Source organism: Pongo pygmaeus, chromosome 10 (genome assembly GCF_028885625.2).
Source record: "Pongo pygmaeus isolate AG05252 chromosome 10, NHGRI_mPonPyg2-v2.0_pri, whole genome shotgun sequence".
NCBI classification, from domain to species: Eukaryota; Metazoa; Chordata; class Mammalia; order Primates; family Hominidae; genus Pongo; species Pongo pygmaeus.
Genome location: NC_072383.2, coordinates 16,176,643 through 16,200,331, shown reverse-complemented (window position 1 = coordinate 16,200,331; position 23,689 = coordinate 16,176,643). Strand labels below are relative to the sequence as shown.

The following is a 23,689-nucleotide window of genomic DNA, read 5'->3' as shown; positions in this document are numbered from 1 at the left end:
GAGATGTCTGTAAACAGTCTCCCTTACAAAATAGAGCAATGCCAAGATAATTTGTGTGGGAGATATGCATATGTATATCATATGTCTTTCTAAAATATCCATACATAAGACTCACACCAAGTGACTATTTAATATGTACTTATTATACCATAACAGTCAAAATTTGAAGTAGAGCTGATTTGAATTAATTTATATGATTTGACAACACAGAAAACTTTGACAAACTTTATTCATATTAAGAAAAGCTACTTTTTCTTTCTGGATCTAAGTCTCATGTTTACCGAATGTTGAAGTCTTTGAAAGAAGACTTTTTGGTGATATTTTACATATACCTTATACATAAAGTACACAGTTTATCCTGGGAGTCTGAGATGAGGATTGAATATTGACATCAAATTCTGAAAGTTCATAAACCTTAGGATTCACTGACCCAAAGGTGATGTTTTGATTTCATATTAAGAAGCCGCAGAATTTTTCTGTTAAGTCAATGAATACTTAAATATTCAGTCAATAAAAGATAAAGAATAATGACAGGTTGTCTCCGTATAAATGATGTAATGATGCTTTCGTACTAGTATAGTTAACCTGTTGGTTATCTTCAAATTTAATTCTGTATTTGCAGTAAAAATTAAGGTGACCTTCTGGGATTTGAGAGGTAGCATGAGGTTAGTGGGTAAACTTCATCTTCTTAAGTATAAAATGACTTTACTTAAAAGTTGATCAAAAACTTTTGGTTTTGGATTAAGTATAATTAGAATAATCTATGGAGGTATACAGAAAGGATTACCACTTCATGAGATTCATAAAAAGATAAACAGATGTGGTTTTTAACTTAAGGATGTTATTGAGAATACAGAAAGACATAATCTATAACCTTTTGTGAAGCATAGATATAGAATAGGTCTACATTAATTTTTTAAATTAGAACTTGACACTGAAAACATAAATCCATGATGTATGTATATTTTGGTCTTCAGGAAAAATCTTATGCATATTTGTACCTTATACATATACAATGAAAAATCCATGCTGATGACTAACAAATGATTCCTGTTGATCTAAAAGGAAAAAGATGAAAAATCAGCAAGAAAATATTGAAAACTTTAAGAGAAATGGTTTTAAAGAAAGGGTACCATCACTACTAAGCAAAGAAATAGTAATTTTTTCCTCTATCAGATTGAAAAAGATATATATATTTATTTCGAGACAGGGTCTCACTCTGATGCTCAGGCTGGAGTACAGTGGCACAATCATGGCTTACTCCAACTTTTACCTCCCAGGCTCAAGTGATTCTCCCACAGCAGCCTTCCGGATAGCTGAAGCTACAGGTATGTGTCACCATACCCAGCTAAGTTTTTGTATTTTTTGTAGAGATGAGATTTCACCATGTTGCCCAGGCTGGTCTCGAACTACTGGGTTCAAGTGATGCATCCCCCTCAGCCTCCCAAAGTTCTGGGATTATAGAAATGAGCCACCCCGCCCAGCTTTGAAAAATGTTTTGTTTTTTTTTTTAAGAAAAAAACAAGTGATATCCAGTGTTTTGGTGAGAGTGTGAGATAACAGAAAAAAAATCTACTGGTGGCTGGGTGCTGTAGTCTGAATGTGTCACTCCACAATTCATATTTGAAACGTAATCTTCAATGTGATAGTATTAAGAGATGGGGCCTTTTAGAAGGTGATTAAGTCATGGAGAGCCCTCATGAATGGGATTTGTGCCTTTATAAAAGAGGTGAGAAGGAACTGTTTGCCCCTTCTGCCATGTGAGGACACTGCTAGAAGGAAGGCACCATCTTTGAAGCAGAGAGCAAGTCCTCACCAGACACTGAATCTGCTGGTGCTTTGATTTTGGACTTTCCAGACTTTGCTGTGAATGGCGGCACATTACAAATTACCCAGCATAAGGCATTTTTGCTATAGCGGTCTGAATGCACTAAGACAGAGTGTAAGTTGGTGTAACGTCTCTGGAGGGAAATTTTGACAGTGTATTAATAATTTAGAGATGGGCATATCCTTTTACATAGCATCTTCTTTAGAATTTTACATTAAGACATTCTGGAATAGGCATAAAGATTTATGTTCAAGGATGGCAGTTGTAGATTGTCTTTTATTTTTTAGTTGCAGATTTTTATGATAAATATTAGCAATGTAGTGCTCAAGGAAACATTAGTTACATAATTTTTTGGGGAGTAACTGTTTAAAATAGGCTGTAGAACAAGTTTGTCCAACCTGAGGCCCAGGATAGCTTTGAGTGCGGCCCAACACAAATTCATAAACTTTCTTAAAACGTTATGATTTTTTCTTGTGTTTTTTTTGTACCTCATCAGCTATCAGTGTATTTTATGTGTGGCTCAAGACAATTCTTCTTCTTCCATTGTAGCCCAGGGAAGCCAAAAGATTGGACACCCCTGCTGTAGAAGGCTTCAATAAGAAATCATTCATAGTGCGATGGTCTTTTTGTTGTGACTTCTCAGGATACTTTGAGTTAAAAGGTTATAAAACCATACAGACAGTAGCACCCTTTGAAAAAAAAAAAGTATATATACATTAAAAAAAACTAGAAAAATTTATAAAATGTGAAAGCATTTATCTCTGGCTAGCAGGATGACTCATGATTTTTGTTCTTAAAATAGTTTTGTATGTTCTAACTTTCTGCCATGGATTTACTTTTATGATCAGAAATAATATTTGTAAAATATAAAAATTTTAAAAAGTCTGATATTTGGTGCTGAATGAAACACTAGAAATCCTGCAGGCACTTCTTATTTCTATTTGTTGCAGTAAAGTGTGCTTTTATTACTTTTAAATTTTCAGGAAAATCCTTTTAACTTGATGCACAAGACAAAGGCAAACAAGATTGTTGTCTTTCACAAGAAATGGAGGATAAAATGTACTATTCCAAAGAAGGAAAACTGATGGGCTGAGATGTAGAGCAGTGTGCCTTCTAACTGGAGAGCTGCCTGGGGGTTTGGAGATGAAATTTTCTGTCTATTGGTTCACAGAACTGGCTGCTTCCAGACGATTACTTTTTTGTTGAGCCCCACAAACCTCGTTCTTTTAGCTGAGTATTATGTAGTTTTTCCAGTATTGCTTTCTTTCCCTCATTACATCGAGGAAAACAGTTTGGAGATGAACTACTGGAGTTAAAAAAATCTATTTGGTTTTATTTGTCAATTAAAAAATCTATTTGGTGTGTGTTAGGTTTATTTTTGTGAGTGGGGAATGGCATATGACTGTATATTACAGACACGAGTGGGTTTCCTACAGATTGTGAATGGGAAAAGTTTGGGTTACTCTGTTGTGGTATTTGTGTTATAGTATTTTCTTGCTTTCTTTTCACTCTGAGTATATGTGGACATATTTTTGATTGCCTTTACCTATTATCTGCCAACTATTGTACTAAGTGCTGGGGATACAGTGGTAAACAAAGGCTGGCCCTTGCCCTCAAAAAGTATGTATTCTAATGGGACAGACAGAGCAAAAATGAATGACATGCAACATCACCAACTGTAGTAAGTGGTAGGGAGAAAATAAAAAATAAAAGCACACAGAGATTAATGCAAGAGGGTGGGTTAGGTCTGGGGATAGATATTCTCATACAGCACTTTCAATATCTGGGTGTGCTTCTCTGAGCAAGTGGTAGATAAACAAGCTTAAAGGATGAGAATTGCTAAGAAATGGAGAACTTGAGTTTCAGGCAGAGGGAGCAACATGCCCAGGGAGTCCAGGGCTGGGGCAAAGTGAGCAAGGAGGTAATAGAAAGAAGGAAAGAGACAAAGCTGAAAAGTGAGGCAGGGGACAGATCCTAAAAGGGCTTTTAGGTGACAGTAAGAGGCTTTGATTTTACTATGACTGCATTCAGACAACACTGAAGCATTCTAAGTAAATAACATGACCAGATTTAAGTAACACCCCATTTTATGATTACTAAGTGATGATTATTTGTACCACTTAGCAGAATGTGACTGTCAATGAACCTCTTTCACAGTATGCTTTGGTTATATCAGTAGTGTGACCATTATGTTCTTAGTCATCCTGGAGTAAAGAAGAGTTACAGTTGGGCATGATGGCACGTCTGTAATCCCAGCTACTCAGGAGGCTGAGGCAGAAGGATTGCTTTAGCCCAGGGGTTCAAGTGTAGCCTAGGCAACATAGGAAGACCTTATCTCTTAAAAAAAGAAGTTACAATTTATGTTACCTCATCTGACCCCAAGTGTTATCTAGCAAGGGGGAAATATTTGAATTATTTAGAAAACTCAGATGTGATTTTTTAAATCTATCATTTATTAATTATAATTAATCAGGTACTATGCCATACTCTTTTCATATATTATTTGAAAATAATATGTGAAGAAGATGCTATTATTTTCATTTTATAGATAAGCAAACAGATTTAGTAATATGGCCAAAGTTGGATAGCCTTGAAGTATGGAGTTGGGATATGAGCCTGTTTTGTACATGAACCTGAATTCTTTACAACTACGTTCTACTGCCTATACTGATGATTTGTTTGTCACATAACACTAAATTGTATAGCCAGGAAAATAATTAAGGTTTAGATTTCAAATCCATGGCTTTTTGGCCATAACATACCACCTCTTGACATAGTTGGTTTAATCTGTTTTTCATAGCCCCATGTCAAAAATAGAAGGGGATTAGATACCATTTTTAGAATTACAATTAGGAGGTCTTAAACTATAATCTAAATAAAGATTAAGAATGGGTTAGGAGAATAAGTATTTTATCAATTGAAAATAAACTTGAAAGGGATCCTTAATATTTTGCCCACCCAGGGTAAACCTTCACTGCACTAACAATTTTCAGCCAAAGGCCCTAACTAAATTCTGCCACCTGGGAAAACTCTAGTCCAATGATATTCAAAGAAATTAAACCATTTTAAAAACTGATATATCCTCTGGCAGTTTAATATAAGTATATCACTGTGGCATTCAGCTTCAGATCATGTGTTGCTGTAATATCTTCTCTTTATATGACTGCATTTCTGTTGTGTGTCACTGACACGGCTTCTCTGATTTCAAGCCCCTTCTATCACTCCTATTTATTGGTAACATACAAGCTTCAAGGATCATTTGATGTGCAAATTTAATTGCAGGTTGTACTTTTAAAGGATGACATAAGCTATATCATTTTAACAACTATTTGCACAGCTTTTTCTAAACTGCTACTCAGAAAACAGGCATTTTTATTCTGTGTATTGTAATGCTTCCTGACTTGTCAAGGCTGCTTGCTCAGTAACTTATATGTAAGTATGTATGTATGTGTATATATATGTATGTGTATATATATGTATGTTTATATATGTGTATATATACACATATATATGATGATGTTTTGCAGTGCTTCGATAGGTACATGCTTTGGAATTAAACTTGGGCATTTCCCCTGATTTTTTGATAAGAGGACACCTTATCAGCATTCACAGTTCCTTTTTTGTATTTAGTGATTTGCCCCTTTCTCTTCCTTCCTTCCTCGCTTCCTTCCCATTGCTATATAGCACATGATTATAGATAGGAGAGGTTAAGTCTTGCTACCTAGCCAGTGTGATAATTTCCTGACAGTATTTCAGAGTTAAGGTAAAAATACTCCAGAAAGGATTGATACTTCTGTAAGAAATGCCTTTTTTTTTTCTCTAAATGGCACTTAAGAACCCAGAAGCATTCATGATTTTAATAAGCTGAAGTAGTCCTGTCATTTTGTTTAGAGTTTAACTTTTTGTGGAAAGGACAGGCTTTGAGGACGACATTGTAGGTTTAAAAATGCTGTTTTACAAGGACCTTCTAGACAATTCTTTTGATATGCATTCACCAACATGTCCAGCTAGCTGATTTAGTAGAATATGAGACTCTTGATATGCACTCATCAAGCTAATTACAGGGGATGGAGTTGCATTTCAGCCAGGTGAAATGAGGAAAGTCTAAGTATTCATAATTATGGGAAATATTGATACTACATGCCAAAAGCTTTCATTTTCCCTGCTTCAATTCTTTGTACCTATTGTGTTTCAGCACAGTCTGTATTTAAATGGGAAGTTTTCAGCAGAAATGGGAGGCTCTATAAATATTATTACTCAGTAATTTGTAAGGTGAATTTGCAGATGTCCTCATAGTGACTCATAATTTTTCCTTATTCGTCATTAGGTTTTGTGACTATTTGGTTATTTCTTTTTTCAGAAATTTTATGTTGAAAAGTGTAAAACTGTTAGTTACTGTGTTTTAGCCAAAATCTAATTAAATAGGTTTTCTCCTTTTAAATTTGAATTAGGAAAATGTTCTGGGGTATTGGATCTGAATGAGACTTTACAAATTGGTCTCATTGGTCTCATTTTATAGGTGAGGAAGTGGAGGCTGAGAGAGGTTAGGTTACTCACCAAAGGTTATAGAGCTATTAAGTGGCAGACTTGGGCACAAACACAAGCTTTTGGTTTCCTTGTGCTGAGGTCTTAACACTTTACATCTAATCTTTAGTTATAGGACTTGAACGGAAATGAGAAGTCACTTTTTCCACCAATTTTTTTGTTTCTTGCTGGCTTTTTAACTGAAATTGCCAAATAAGATCATGTGTTATTGGAGCTGTACAGTGATTTCTAGGTTGAAAGTGACATTTAAAATCCATAATCAAATAAGTTTGTGTGGTGTTTCCCTTAATGCATTCCTAAACATTGCCAATTTAAGGCAAAACTACCATTTTGTTCATTTATATTCCCCGTTACATAATTTTGCGGTTCATCTTTCTCAAATCAATATTTTCCTAACTTAGGCTACTAATGCCATCTATACACTTAATTTAAGTATGGTCTCACTCTTCTAAATAACTTATGGAAAGAACATATAATATTGGTCCTGCTATTTATATTTATTCATGCCAAGAAGTGTCCATTTCATTTCTTTTTTCTTTCTTTCTTTCTTTTTTTTTTTTTTGAGATGGAGTCTCGTGCTGTCACCCAGGCTGGAGTGCAATGGCGCGATCTCGGCTGACTGCAACCTTTGCCTCCCGGGCTTAAGCATTTCTGCTGCCTCAGCCTCCCAAGTAGCTGGGATTACAGGCACGTGCCACCGCGCCCAGCTAATTTTTGTATTTTTAGTAGAAATGGGGTTTCACCATGTTGCCCAGGCTGGTCTTGAACTCCTGACCTCAGGTGATCCACTCGCCTCGGCCTCCCAAAGTGCTAGGATTACAGGTGTGAACCACTGTGCCTGGCCCCCCTTTTTTTTGTTTTTTCTACCTTTAATCCTATCTACAGCCAAACAATAGCTTCAACCCATACTGACTCATTGAATGTTTTAACAAATTCCTGTCATTTATATGCCATGCATGTTTGTGCTTTTGCATGACTATAATTGTAGTTAGATGTGATTCTCCCAAAGATGAGTCATATTGCATCTCCTGTCCCTCTCCAGGTAAATTGTTAAAGCATTTGATTGATCATTCTATCCATACAAATTTAACTAGCTTAGCATGTATGTAATTGAAATTTGATAATATGTAGTTTAGAGTATTTCTTTAGAAACTTCTTTTGGGTTTCTTACTCTCACTGAAAAAGGTATTGAAGTTAGGAGAAGGATTGGTCTAGAGAAGACAAAGCAGATAGTGGATCTTATGAAAAGAAGGAATGAAGGACCGATGAGGAATTGGGATTGAACAATACAGGAACTGAAAGTGAAATTTTGCTTATACTTCCAAGATGAATGGATTGTGACATTGTTGATCGATTCTGCTTGGTTGTCCTAACAATTTATATAAGTGACCTCACATCATTTTGGATCTGATGATCTTAGCTGACAGATTATGTTACAGCCTATTTTGTCTGCCTCTATATTTGTAGTTACAAAGTATGGGAATGTAGGGCAAGGTTACCAGTAAAGATGTGTGTGTGTACAATTTCCAGCTTCCTTCAAGAGCTTTGGAAAAAAGTGCAGTAACCAAATCTGTCACATTCCAAATATATAATATTTCATGTGACTACTTCTGGTAAACTGCCCTATCGTAGAAAACTGAAGGAATCAGCAAATACCCATGAGCTTTGCTTAGAATTGTTCCACTGTCATTGATATCCTGTGTATGCATATAAATGACTATGGATGGTTTCAGTCCATGCCATTTTTTTAATATTTGGACAATGATTTGTCATGTATCAGCCTGTGCCAGATCAGCCTTTAATAAGACTTCATTATCATCTTTACTGATAGATAATTCAGGAGCCAAAGGTATATCAGAATTTTGTTTAACAGCAGGATATTAACTGTACCTGTTAACTTATTATTAGGAAACTGTCTGTTTCCAAGCAGCAACATTTTTTGGCATTTGGCAGACCTATGGACCATTTTTAAGAGACAGTATCTTAAAAATGACAGGGATTGGAATTGGGACACTCTCTCAGATTTCTTTCAGCTCTCAAGTTTAGTGATACTTTGAAATGTTGGGTTGGAATTTTATGATTATAGTGTTTATTTTGATTATATTCTTCATTTTGAAGGGTTTTCTTCTTGCTACTTTTAATACTGATTTTCTCATCGAGGAATTATATTAGTACTTTCTGCTGTTCTCTCCATTGGTTTCAAGACTTAATATTATTATCCTCTTCTCACTCCCTTCAGTTTCTGTGTCCTGCCATGGTTTTTTTTCCCTAATGTCCTTCTGTTGCAGTTTGGGTTCCCCAGAAAGCAGATTTTGAGATGGAAATTAGTGTTCGGGAAAGTTTATTAGAAAGTGTTCTTGGGGGCCAGGCGTGGTGGCTCACGCCTGTAATCCCAGCACTTTGGGACGCCGAGGCCAGCAGATCACCTGAGGTCAGGATTTCGAGACCAGTCTGGTCAACATGGTGAAACCCCATCTCTATTAAAAACACAAAAAATTAGCTGGGCACTTTGGGAGGCCAGCAGATCACCTGAGGTCAGGATTTCGAGACCAGCCTGGTCAACATGGTGAAACCCCATCTCTATTAAAAACACAAAAAATTAGCCAGGCGTAGTGGCGCACACCAGTAGTCCCAGCTATTCGGGAGGAGAATCACTTGAACCCAGGAGGCGGAGGCTGCAGTGAGCCAAGATTGTGCCACTGCACACTCCAGCCTGGGCGGCAGAGTGAAACTCCATCTCAAAAAAAAAAAAAAAAAAAAAAAGAAAAAAAAGAAAGTGCTCTTGGGATCAGCCCCTGTGGATGAAGGGAAGGAAGGAAACACTGTTGGGCTGAGGGGGATGGTGGGCTGCCATGTAGTCTCAAATAAGATCTGACCCTGTGGGGTGCTCCAAAGCTGAGAGGGCTCCTCACCCTTGTCCCCAGTTGGAGAAAGGGACCAAGGCTTTGTTTTCCACATATCAACCAATCTTTGGATGTGGGCTTCCCTGGGAAGGGAGTGTGATACTGGGTAAAGTGAGGCCATCCTGAAAGAGCTGATAGTTGAAGGTTGTCTGCAGGCAGCACCACAGCAGTTGGGGAATCAGTCCTTCAGTCCTGAAAGGAGATGTGGGTGGCATGTCACAGTTTCCATTCAATCTTTTTTGCAGGCGTGCTGGAGATGGGAAGGAATGGCCCAGGGGATGGGTCAGAATTTTCACAAATAAGGAGTTGCAGCATACAGTGGTCAGGAGCTTAAGAGATGGTAGAGAACAAAAGTGGATGTAGAATAGGTTCTGCCAGGCAATTGACTTCTGACATTGACTATTGCTTCTCTAAATACATTTTAAAAATTCTATTTATAGTGATGCTTTTCCCTTTTAAAGTTATAGAAACCTCATGAAAACTCTGAGTGCAGTATACAGAGAATGTATTTTTTTTTTAACCCATTTCCCATTTGCCCCAAGAATACTGCACTGGCAACAAGCAGCACTTTTTTATTCTAAGTGAGAAATGGGTTAAAGAGATGGGTCCTGCTCTGTCACACAGGCTGGAATACAGTGCCATGATCATAGCTCACTCCTGGGCTCAAGCAGTCCTCCTGTCTCAGCCTTGTGAGCAGCTAGGACAGCTGGTGTGCACCACCACGCTTGGCTGATTGCTGAATTTTTTGTGGAGATGGGGTCTTGGTATGTTGCCCAGGCTGCTCTTGACTTCCTGGACTCAAGGGATCCTCCTACCTTGGCCTCTCAGAGAGCTGGGATTACAGGTGTGAGCCACCGTACCCAGCCTGTGTCATATTTTATTCAAATATAATTTGGTTTTATAAAACATACAGATTTTTTAGTTTCATGTTCTTTATAGGCTCTTTTTTCTTTCTCCATTTCTTTAATAATTTAAATATACTTTTTTGGTGTCTTCGTATTAAAAATAAGTTGAACACTCAATTTTCTGTTTGGCATATTTGTTAATAATCACAGTAAATCATTTTCTCACATATTTTGTAATCTCTAAATTTATAAGCTCATCTTCAGTGGGGACTGTTTTTTGTTTTGGTTTGGTTTGGTTTTTCTACCCAAAGAAATCCCATGGGGCCTTGTTTATCTATCATCACTTTAAAATAGTTTTGTGTTTGTTTCTTCTAGATACTTTAGAGATTTCACTGGCCCAGGATCTAATTCCTTAGATTGGAGATTCTTAATTTTTTTACCTAGGAGATTCTCATACAAATAAGATTCAAATTTCAAAACTGTTGTGTCATAGGTTTAGGATTTTAATTTCTTATAGCATTTATAGCATTTCACCCAGATTCTCAGAGACAAGCTCCCTAAGTCTTAATATGACTGAGTGAATTTCTCCTCCCCTGACCCCACCACCACTTTTTAACTATGAGGATAGACCTTTGAAGACAGCCCTGGTTTCCTGGAAGAATCTCAGTACCAACGTTATACCTCATGTGTGCCCAGGGCCTCTCCTTCTGTCCCTGCATAAGTATCAGGACTGCTTTAGAGTTGTGAAGGTTTAATGGGGCTGGAAATCCAGCAGAGTGCTTTCTCACTTGAGGGAGCACTTTCTTCCGTTCTTTCTCCTTCAAGGGGCATGTTGTTACCAATTTCAATCTATACTTCAGTGCTAAAGAGACTCCAGTGATTATCCCCATAGCTCCAGTGTTGGCTACAGCTGACAGTGTATGCTTTTGTGCTTACTATTTTGGCCATCAGTTCTGGCTTTGGTTTATCATCAGGGAATTATCTTTATTGCAAGTAAAGCTACGTGTTTAATTTTGTTACACTTATTTTCTTCTTTTCTTAGTGTCTGTAGTGGGAAGTCTTCATGAGCTCAGTTGACCATATTTCTATACCTGGAATTCCCATAAGTTACTTATTAACTACCGTTTCTCAGATTCTACCTCTCTAAAATTGGAGTAATAATGGTGTCTGTCTATATAGCGTTAATTTAGACCACACAGTAAGCTTTCAGTCAATGCTAGCCAGTATTATTTTCACCATTTAAAACTTAAAAAGAAAATCATCTTAGGCAAGAGTTGGAAGTGTAGTGGTAGCTGTGTTTACTTACTTAACAAGAGGAGGAAATCTTAGTTAACGCCCTAGAGCAACCAAATCAGAAATTTTGTTCGGTACAGTACGATGCTGAAACTGACGCTTAGAGTCCCACCCTTTCTGACGTTGTGCCAAAGGTCATTTGGCACATAAGTAAACTGAGTGGAATGGCCTCTCAAAATTGCCTGGATGATTGCTTAGAGGAGTATTTCCTGAACTGTGTGGGTAGGTAAGTTTGAGTTTGTTAATATTTTCTTTGCTAAGGAGGGCTCTCAAAGGCATAATTATTATAAAGGGTATTTGTAGACCTTGAAACATGTAGCAATACTTTTAGTCCAAGTAAACCCTTTGATTGGTTTTTAACTTCCCATTTAGTATTCCAAGTGGATTCTGAACTTGGTGAAATTAGTGGTAACCCAGTCTCACAGGGTCTTGCCTCCTGTCTTCTGGCTTACAGAGGTGGGGATTCAAAGGATTTCTTTCCTTTAGATCATGGTATTTAAGAGAATAATTTTCCCCTCATATTATAGCTAAGAAGAGGTCTGTTGACTATTGCAAATTGGGAATCCGTGGGCATAATATATCAAATGTTTAAAAAATTACTTTGAACTTAACCTTATATGCAAAACATTGATTATCTTATAAATATTAACTGCTTTGGATTGTTTATACAATGTTAGTTGTACTATGAAAATTTGCTTATTAACCAGGTTTAGACTTCTTAGGTTGTTATTGGCTTTGAGTCCACAGATTTAACACTGCCAAATTTCTGTGTAAACATTTTGCTTGGTACCTAAAATACAGTTGAATATGTGTATTTAAAAATTTTTTTTAAAGCCCATGTATATTAATGGAGCTTGTAAATGTTTAAATAGTCAATTAATGGAAGCTTTTAAGAAACAACTCTTTCAAAATATTCAATTTTATAATTATGATGTTTTAAATATCAAACTTGAGTTAGTGACAAACATGTAATTCATAATATATAAAGATCTATAAGTAGTTCTTATTGATTTGTTACATTTAATCTTACTGAGAAGGAACTTTTTTATTATTATTCTGTCACTAGTAATTAAGTGCAAGGCTATTTAAAAACAAATAAGAGCTAATAACATTGTAACACAGGCTAGATAGAGAGCAAAAATAAATAATTGGTTAAGTTACTGTTTTGGTCTTGGGAAATGTAATAGGTTCTCCATGGTTATGGCTGTTTTGATCCTTTTTTGAAATACATTCTTGGATGTGTTGATTTTCTTGTAATGTCGCTATTATTTCTTAAGACTCTTATATACTGTAAAGAGCATAATAAGTTTACACAAATTTTAACTACCCATAGAAATATTGTATACAGCTTTATTGTAGCATAAATAGGTGAGGTTCCTCAAGACATTTATGGCCTGGTATATTCTTACCCTTGCTATAAAGCTTTGGTCAGCTTTAGTGGCCAAACTCTAAGGCAAATGGCAGTATTAATGTGGAGTGTAAATCTCCATATATGTTCTTGGAATGGTATGTAAAATATTTTGTTCCCTGATCCACCTGTCCCCACCTTTAGTAAGATACCCTTGTGTCTGCAATGGCTTGAATTATAAAAGAGGTTTCCATTTTTCAGCAACTAGACTTGAAAACAATTTTTTTTCAATTTAACTTAAGCAAATTGTATATAAGAGGAAATGACTATGGAGGAGATACCCTGCTTAGTCTCATTTCTATGTAAATAGTTCTGACATAAATTGTATAGAGAAGTCTCCTTTGTAATTTACTTTTCAGTGATGTCATTTGTCATTAAATCATCAAGGTAAGTATGAACCTTGGAGTTTCAAGGTGACGAAAATGGACTCATTAAACTTTAGACTTTTGGCCAGGTTCTGTAACTTATGCCTGTAATCCCAGCACTTTGGGAGACTGAGGCGGGAGGATTGCTTGGGCCCACGAGTTTAAGGCCAGCCTGGGCATCATAGTGAGACCTTGTCTCTACCAAAATAAATAAATTAGCCTGGCATGGTGGTGCATGCCTGTAGTCCCAGCTACTCAAGAGACTAAGTTAAGGAGGATGGCTTGATCCCAGGAGACTGAGACTGCAGTGAGCTGTGATTGTGCCATTGCACTCCAGCAAGGGCGACAGAGTGAGACTGTCTTAAAAAAAATTCTAGCCTTTTAAATAATAGCTTGGTTGAATTGTATAAATATTTTTTGAAGAGAATATAATGAGGTAGGTTATCGTATAGTCTTTTGAAAATTTATTATACAGGATATTTCTAATGTAAACAATCCAGTATTTTAAAATTTCTTTTTTTTTAGAGTTTAATTTGTGTATTTGTTTTATTTAATTTGACATGTAAGCACTTAAAAATTGACTTTCTAGCTACATGAAGAAATTATACTTTGGTTAAATTTGTGTCCTTTTTATACAGAATCGTGTATACAAAATATTTTAACTAGGTTTGTTAATTTGATTAGAAAAAACTTGTGGTAGTTTTAATGCTCAATATATTTTCTAAAACGCAAAAGCAATTTGTGAAATATTGTCGCTCTGTACTTGGTAATGTAAGATCTGAGCTGAATGAAATGTGAGTTTCTTAAGCTTGTCTTAGATTTTGTATCAACATTTGTTCAAGAGCTTGGTTTTAGGAACATTTGTGTGCATTTTCTTGATTATTAAAAATTATTTGTGTCAGATATTTAGGTGTAATTTAGAGCAATATTATTTAACTTTGCCAATTATATTATTCTGATCACTAGATTTAATGCTCTGGTAACAACACTCTGACATCTCATTATTACTCTAGTATTAGATTCCATTGGATTCTTTATCTTCCTTGTTTCTAAAAAAAATGCTTTTCCTCATTATGCAAGTAATTTTTCTTTATTTCACCATTTATACAGTTGGCCAGACCAAATGACATAGTGGTATCCCTTAAGCCAGGGGTCCCCCAATCCCTGGGCCATGGTTCAGTACCGGTTGGCAGCCTTTTAGGAACTGGGCCGCCCAGTAGAAGGTGAGCAGTAGGCCAGCAAGCATCACTGCCTGAGTTCTGCCTCCTGTCAGATCAGCAACATCATTAGATTCTCATAGGAGTCAAACCCCATTGTGAACTGCACATGTGAGGGATCTAGGTTGCGTGTTCCTTATGACAATCTAGCTAATGCCTGATGATCTGAAGTGGAACAGTTTCATTCTGATCCATCCCCCCTACTCCTGCCTTGGAAAAATTGTCTTCCATGAAACCAGTCCCTGGTGCCAAAAAGGCTGGAGACCACTGCATTAAGCAGAGCCATGAATATCAATCTTGGACACAAAGCCTGGGATTGTGGGTGGGGAAAGCCCTCCTGTTGCTCTGGCCTAGCATTCCAAAGACTCTTTCAATTCTCTTAACTTATTCAAAGCCTGGATTCTAAAAGCCAATTGGGCTCCCTTTGCCCATTCATAATTCATGCTACAGTCTTCTGGCTAAAAATTGTCAGTAGAGTTCCCATTTCCCATTATATGAAATTCAATGTCCAGTGTGTAACTTATGTTTTGAGTCGTGTATCTTAATGTATGGCTTAAGCTTCTTCTTTATGTGCTACAGTTTCCATTTCCTGCCTCTTTTTCTTGACACATGGTGTAATTAGAAAGTCTCTCCCTCATATTCAAAATTTACCTCATCCTTAAGGTTTACTGACCACTGCCATTAAGTTTTTCTTGGTTTCCCCTTCTTCTTTCTGCATATTCTTACAGTGTTTTGTGTTCCATCTTCTGTTATATTTATTTTTACATGTGTTATATTTCATTTCCTTTCTAATGACTGAGTTTAACTGATTGAATTACTTAAAGTCTATCTCTTACTATGATGAGTTAGAGGTGGTTTTGTCTTGTTTCTTCTAGGTTGCCTTGCGTTCAGTACATGCTTATTATAAATATTTGGTTACTGAAAAAAATGGAATGATATTATAGTGTTATTGATTATAAGACATTTTACTCCTTTGTTGGAATGGACATTTGGGGACAGGGGATCAACTGGAAGTCTAAACAAGTGTGGCATGGCTCTCTGAATCAAGCCGTCCCCAGCAGGGAAAGGTGATGAAATAATCAAGGCTGCAGCTAAGAAATGTTTTAAATCATGTTGCATAGTGGCTCAATACTGACAGGCAAAGGACAGTTCTTACTAGGAAAAGACTTTGGACTGATAGGAAATTGAAGAGAAACACAGGCTTTGTGGTTAGTGACTATATTTCTAACTCAGATAACATTTTTTGTGAGTTCATAGTGTGAGAAGAAATACAGTCAATTCTGCTGTAATGATTGTTTTGAAAAATGGGAGTTTTTGTTCTTTCACGATTGATATTAGGCAACACTTTGAGCATAATGCAGATTTCACTTTTGCTCATGTGTGATTTCACCTGAGAAATAGTAGGCGTGCACAGAAAATTTCACCCAACTAAAATGAGCTGCCTAGGCTACACAAAGTGTACATGCACACACCTCAGACATTGCCCAGCTCTCTCACTTTACCACGTTATGAGCCACACTCATTCATATTATGTATTATAATTTCCCCTCCAATTTCAGATAACCTATCTTGCACCACTTCCCAATAATTTACATGCAAGGCCTGTGGCTGCCTGGAATAGAAATATTTCTTTCCCACAAATAACAATTATGTTAACATTTTTGAGCCTTAACTATGTGCTAAGCACTATGATAAGTGCTTAACATGGGTTATGTTATGGAATTCTCACAAAACCTGATACAGTAGGTATTATTCCTGTCTTTACAGATGAGGAAAGGGAGGCTTAGAGGGGTTAATTAACTTGCCCATGGTCAATAACTCATAAATGGCAGAGCCAATTCTTGAATCGAGTCTGATTTAGATCTTAGTGTTCTCTTACTTTGTAGATTACAGATAAGTAGCTTTCACATGTGTTATTTCATCTGCATTTAATAACTGTCTCTGATTCGCATCATAGGCTGTTTCGATCCCTATGATAGATGAGGAAACAACGCTACTCAGGGTAAGAATGCACAGATCATCCTAGGTAGAGCAATAACAGGAACTCATTCTCATACCTAAATCAGATTTTTTTTCCTGGGGCTTATACATAAAAGGGGAAAAAAACAATTAGAGAATTAGGGATAGGGAGGTGAACTGAACTACAAAAAGAGGATGAAATGGTTGTGTTGGAAGTTGGGGAACAAAAGACGGTGAGTTATAAAAGTACTTCAGAATTGTAAGGAGAGAGTCCACTAAAAAATGAACGCTAGGGGACTTGTAACTCTGTGGTACAAAAAGCCTAATCAAATTCTTACAAAGGAATTAAAACCACCAACGTCATGACAAGATTGTGGTAAGAGAATCACTAGTAGTAATACGCTCAGAAATCAGAGGGAAGAGCAAGGCGACACCAGAGGAAGACTTCGGAAGGCTTTATTTGTACTTGTTTTGTAGCATGTGATTTTTTTTTTTTTTAAGGTAGTGAGTTACCTTACAGGCCCTTACAGATAAGCAAGTACTTGATTAGTGTTTGTTATACTGAAAGCTTAATAAATAGTAAGGAGAGTAGTTGTTCAGTTGGGTATTGATTAAGGTGAAGTAATAGGAAAAGTAAGGGTAGAATCGATGAGTAATGATGAACTCAAAGCAGAGGGTCAGCAAACTCTAGCCACTGGGCTGTTTTCTTTCTACAAGCTGAGAATGCTTTTTACATTTTTGGTAGGTTATTAAAAACAAAAATGAAGAATATTGACAGAGACTGTATGTGGCCCACAAAGCCTAAAATATTTATAACCTGGCCCTTTACTGAAAGTTTGTCAACCCCTGACCTGAAATACATCCCATGAAGAAAAAAGTTAGACTTGTTCCCTTTTAGGAAACTGGATTAGGTACTGTAAAGTGTAATATTTCATAGGGGCTACATTTTCAAACGTGTGCCTTTTTCCCACATGGAGGAAAGAACTGTCATTTATTTAGCCTGCTCTTTTGCTGTAGGGGTTTTGCATACTTTGATTGTTCTTACCCTTGAGAGATACTATAACCACTTTACAAATGAAGAAACTAGGCTCATAGAGGCTAAGTAAGCCTAAAGTTTTACATTTAATAAGGATTGAAATATAAGCTTGCCTGTCTTGCTAACTAGATATCAAATATGGGTATTTGTATAAATTTAGTTAGTATGTAAAACAGAAAAAAAAATTGTACACATAGACAATAGAGTAGGTTGGAGAATTGTGTCATTTTATTACAAAATTTGCACAAGGAAGAATATCTTTGGATAAGTTGTAAAAAAAAACTTATAAAGAACAGAAAATTCTAGTCTCATATTAAAAATGTAATATTCACCTAAAAGATGAGATTTAAGATGTTTTTGAAAGAAAATGCAAAATACAAAAAGTGTGTTTTGCTTCAATAGAAAGTATACCAGCTAGTACTTTATTTTTGAAATACAGATATTAAGCACATATTGTTCCAAATGTCTAACAGTAAAGATTGATGAAGAGAATTTCTGAGTGCTGTGAAAACATGTAATGTAGGAATCTAGGATAGATTGGTGAGTCAGGGAATGGTTTCCCAAGAAGGGGCCATTTAAGCTGAGATACAAGATTTAGATAGGCAAAGATATAAAAGATAATTATTCTAGACAAGTGTGACAGGCCTCGAGGAAGGAAGAACTTGGCATATTCAAGGAAACAGCATTGTGTCTTCCAACACATTTGAGGACAGAAATTATATCTTTTGTTCATCATTTATATCCAGCTTTGTAAGTACAATACTTGCTGCTATATAGTAAGCCCTCAGCAAGATTTATTTAGTGGATAAGAAGGAATGGACATTTTCCTAGAAGATTCCTGGTATGATTGTGAGTACAGGGATTCCCTGGATGTAGGCTAGTTTTCTCTTTTCTGAAGCCAACCTAATTACATTAAGTTCTTCAGATTGTTGGTAACCCCAGAAGATTACCCTAGGCCACTTTCCTAACCCTTCTTAACTGCTGTCTCAGTGTCTGGATGGAGCTTGACCTGGATACGGTCTGAACAGAAAATGCAGGAAAAATCAATGTAGAATACCACAACTGGATCTGCTCCTGAGAAGGAAAAGTAAATCTGTATTATTACAGTGTCAGCAATAAACCTGAGATAGAATGAATACAGCCACTTTTTAAAAAAATAACCACCTGAGGCCGGCCGCGGTGGCTCATGCCTGTAATCCCAGCACTTTGGGAGGCTGAGGTGGGCAGATCACGAGGTCAGGAGATCGAGACCATTCTGGCTAACATGGTGAAACCCCGTCTGTACTAAAAATAAAAATAAAAAAATTAGCTGGGCATGGTGGCGGATGCTTGTAGTCCCAGCTACTTGGGAGGCTGAGGTGGGAGAATGGCGTCAACCCCGGGAGGTGGATCTTGCAGTGAGCTGTGATCACGCCACTGCACTCCAGCCTGGGTGACAGAGCGAGACTCCGTCTCAAAAAAAATAAAAAAAAAAAATTAACCAGCTGAGGGAGGGTGTTCTGTGCTAGAACACATGATCTTGGGTTCTTTGGGCGATAACACATGATAATCAGGCTTAGAGATTTAATAAAGGAGTTAAATACTCAACTACTTTTTATTAGAGGAGCTTATTTCTTCAAAATCAAATTCAAACTTCCAAATTGAGATAATTTCATTTATAGTTTGGGTGCATTAAGGAATTTATAAATAGAAGAGGGAGAGGGTTGCACGTTTTCCACGTCTATGAATTAAGACTATAGTAACCACAGTGTTGCAGGACTTTTCCTTAGTTCAGTTAAACATGGAGTCCTTTTCCCACGGCCACGAAAGTTTAGGCTCACAGACGGTTTAAAGGGTGAGTAAGGCAGGGTTTTATTGGGCTAAAAGGAAAAAAAGGGTGAACAGGGACTCTCCGCAAGGCCGAAGTCGATGCTACAGTGCTTCCCGCCTTGCCTTTTGAATCCCAGGTTCCACACAGGAAAAGGAAAGGCCAGGCTCCTCCCCTCTGCAAAGGTGCAAACTTCCTCAGGCTCCACCCCAGTGCACAGGCCGGCAGGAGCTTTGCCAGGGACCCCCTCCCACTTAGCTGTCTCAATGGGAGGGACCATTTTACAAGATGTTTACCATACTGGTTTGCAGAATTAGAGAGAGTAACCTTAGGTGAGGAGAAGACTGGGATTTGGAGACAGAAGGAAAGAAAATAGATTCAGGGTCATTCTTGAATGTTAGTCTTCTTTTGAGTTTAAAAAAAATAGCTGATAGGTGGTAGCAACAACACATGTGCCTCTGATTGTACAAGAATTTAATAATGATACTTAAGCTTAAACTTTAGTGAACTTTAGTTAATGATATCAAACATTGGGGGTTTTAATGTCTTCCTACTGGATATCATAAGTCTGTTTTTCCTTACAAAAAGGGTAATATTGGCTAGCAGTTGAGGTTAGTGTTTGCTAAGAGTTGGAAGTTTTGAGCAGTGAGGAAAAAGATATCCCTCCTTACAAAAAAAAAGAGGCTTGCACAAGGTATGTTGGGAGGGGGATTAATGGTACGGGCAGAGGGAGAACTCTTATTGATTTAAAACAGGTTCTTTCTAAGTATTAAAATTTACTAAGGTATCAACAATGTCACTGGGCTCATTTCCAAGAGGGTATTCTAACTACTGCAGTCAACAACTGATTTGGCATAAAATGTCAATAACTTTTCAAAAGGAAGTTACATTCATGTGTTTATTTTGCTTTTTAAATGAATGTTAAGTACTTTAATTAGCATCATTTTATAATTATTGATATTTTGTATGGGATTTAATAATGGATTAGTTAATTATGAAAACAAGATCTAGATGTTTTCTTCTCCAATTGCCGTAAAAATTTGTTGAAATCACCTTATTGAACAGATTTTTTTAAACCCCTTGGAGTACTAGTGGGTGTTATTTTGTTGAATGAATGTTTCACCCAAACTTATATGCATATTAGGTTGTTTAAAAGCTCGATTAAAAAGTGAAAAATAGACATTGAAAATTTTTTGAGTGATTTCACGTGTTCATGAAACAACATATCTATTCCAAATCATTGAATATTTTTAAAGTAATGTCATGTATTCATTTTCTTATTTTATCTCCTCAGTAGACTGAGATCAGTGTGTAGGGGTGAAGCAAGGAGTCCTACTCTGTTTGACTAAGGTAAAAATTAAGAATCAGTGAGAAATGGAATTTGCAAAAGTCCCTGCCAGATAATGTTAGAATTGGACCAGAAAATAGGAGTTGGTATAAAGCTAGACCAGTGAGCTTTTTTTTTCTACAAAATGCAGTTCAGTTTATTGCTTTTGTAAATTAGAGGTTGTGTCTCTTGATCTTTATTAAAGTAGAATACAATGTTAACCTACTTTAGTTCAAATTTTAAAAAATATACACACATGTATATGTATATGTGTATGTGTATATACACACAGGATTTTAAGGACAGTTTGTGTGTGTGTGTGTGTGTGCGCATGCGCACGCACGCCCAGGAAATTGTTAATCTTCTAGTACATCCCCATAACAGAGGCAGCTACAATAAGATCTAGCCTTTGCCTTACAGACCAGGTGGCTTTACCTGATAGGCTCACAGACATTCCGTAGTTCATTTGTTCCTCAGATTTCTTTAATTATTATGATAAAGTTGATATTAAATTTACCAACTTAACCATCTTTAAATGTATAGTTTATTGTCATTAAGTATATTCACATTGTTGTGCAGGCAATTTACCAACTTAACCATCTTTAAATGTATAGTTTATTGTCATTAAGTATATTCACATTGTTGTGCAGGCAATTTACCAACTTAACCATCTTTAAATGTATAGTTTATTGTCATTAAGTATATTCACATTGTTGTGCAGGCATCATGACCATCCATCTCTAGGAGTTTTTCATCTTCCTGAATGGAATCTCTGTGCCCCAAAACAATAACTACCCATTCTCCACCCTCCACAGCCCCTGGCAGCCACCATTATGCTTTCTGTGTCTTTGAATTTCACTATTCCAAGTTCTTCATTTAAGTAGAATCATAGAGAATTTGTCCTTTTGTGACTGGCTTATTTACTTAGTGTAATGGCTTCAGGGTTCATCCATGTTATAGTACATATGAGAGATGTCTGTTTCCTTCTAAAGGATAAATAATTCCCTTATGTAGATATATGATATTTTACTTATTCATCTGTGAATGGACCACACGTGGGTTGCATCTACCTTTTGGCTCTTGTGAATAATGTTGATATGAGCATGGGTGTACAAATATCTAGTCTCTACTTTCAGTTCTTTTGGGTATATACCCAGAAGAAGAACTGCTGGATCATATAGTAATTCTATGCTTGATTTTTTTGAGGAGCTGCCATACTGTTTTCCACAATGGCTACACCATTAAAGGGATATTTTAAATGAACGAACAAAAAAACCCAGCAGGAAAACCCTCTATTCTTATAGTCTTTCGAATATTACAATAAACTTCCTAAAACAGGATGAAGATAGCTTCATTAGATTCCTTGTGTAACTAATAATTCTAGGAAGTATGGTCTGTGTCCTTAGAGGTAAGTGGTGGGAACATTTAAAATTAGTATATCGGTTTCTTTTTGGATAATTATGGAGTTTGGAGACATTAGGGGAATAACAAAGCTGAGTCTAAGTTTTTCCAAAAAAAAAAAAAAATACATAGAGCAGAATACAGGTGGGAAGATTCCTATAGAAGTGAAAGAAACAGATACAATTATCTCAAATAATAATCAACTTTGCTTCCTGAAATTGTCAACTTCGTTCCCTGATCTAGTCTGCCTTCCAGAATGCCTGCATAGTTATAGTTATTTTCTTAAACATTAGGAATGATTGTTACTCCTTACTATCTCCTAAAAGATTAAGTCCAAATTCCTTTATATGCTCTACAAGGCCCCTCACAATCTGGCATCAAGCTTTTCTTCATCACATCTTCTTTTTATATATTCTGTATTGCAGCCACACTGAATATCTCACTATTCCCTGAAATTCGTGTCCTTCCATATCCTTTGTATATGTCTGGAATGTTCTCTAACTACCTGTACATGTACCAACTGGTGCACTCCTCACTGTCTTTCAAGACCTGATTTTACTATCTCTTCGTATATGAAACCTACCAGCAGCTTCCATAGGTAGACACTTTCCTAGTACAGTGTTCATACCGTAATAACATTTACTAAAATGCATTGTAATTATCTGTTTGTATATCTATCCGTCTTGCTGAACTGAATGTTCCCAGAGGAGAGAAAGTATGTTTATTATATGTCATCATGCAAAGCACAATACCTTGTAGGCATACATGTCCAAAAAATACCAAATGAACTTCTTTTTATTTATTTATTTTTATTTTTATTTATTTTTTGAGACGGAGTCTCGCTCTGTCACGAGGCTGGAGTGCAGTGGCGCGATCGCGGCTCACTGCAACCTCCGCCTCTTGGGTTCAAGCGATTCTTGTGGCTCAGCCTCCCGAGTAGCTGGGACTACAGGCACGTGCCACCGCACCCAGCTAATTTTTGTATTTTTAGTAGAGATGGGGTTTCACCATGTTGGCCAGGATGGTCTCAAGCTCCTGACCTTGTGATCCACCCACCTCGGCCTCCCAAAGTGCTGGGATTAAAGGCCTGAGCCACCGCGCCCAGCCTCGAATGAACTTCTTATGTGGCTTTGCTCACTCTGTAGAATGTTTACCTTTAATAACCATTACATGCATAAGCTAGAATTCCTTTCATAATTTTAGTATTATTAATATACTGGATATATATGTATTGGATATAGGTAAAAATTAAGCATGCAGTTTTTTTCTTCATATTTATGTGTTCGATATGTGTTTTGGATATAGGTAAAAATATTAAGCATGCAATTTTTTCTTCATATTTAATATACTGGATATATGTTTTAGAGATAGGTAAAAACATTAAGCATGCATTTTTTTTCTTCAGTAGTTTGCTGCTGCTCTATGAAGATTTCCAGACACTGATCTCATAGGCATTCATACATCCTCTTATCCTAGGAGAAAGTATCTCATAATCCACACTCAAATGTTAATGACATAATACATTATTACTCCCAGAAGTGTTTGTAGTTTAAAAGTGCTTCCTATGGATGGAAATGCTTAACTCAAAAGAATGAATTAATTTCCAGTGGTAGAATTTTATTCACCTTTTTGCCTGTGTAAACGATAGATTTTAAGGAAATAGGATGATACTCTCTCAACCCTAAAATCACGCTGGACAGGCAGGCTTCCAAGAGCACCTCTGAATCTTTGGCATCTCCAGAGTGGTGTTAACAG

General features: G+C 36.7%; 1 protein-coding gene across 15 annotated transcripts in view; it reads left to right on the top strand.

Moving 5' to 3' along the window:
• Positions 1-23,689, top strand: part of EPS8 (EGFR pathway substrate 8, signaling adaptor) — a 171,606-nt gene that overhangs the window by 64,373 nt on the left and 83,544 nt on the right. For 2 of the 15 annotated variants that reach the window (XM_063672456.1, XM_063672463.1), the window contains one exon: positions 1,211-1,328. The exons of 10 other annotated variants lie outside the window; for them this stretch is intronic. The gene's annotated coding sequence lies outside the window, so the exon portion shown is untranslated. Of the gene's footprint in view, positions 1-1,206; positions 1,329-11,587; positions 11,641-23,689 lie in introns of those variants that run through there. 3 more of the 15 variants (XM_054445151.2, XM_054445145.2, XM_054445152.2) reach the window with 3 other exon arrangements.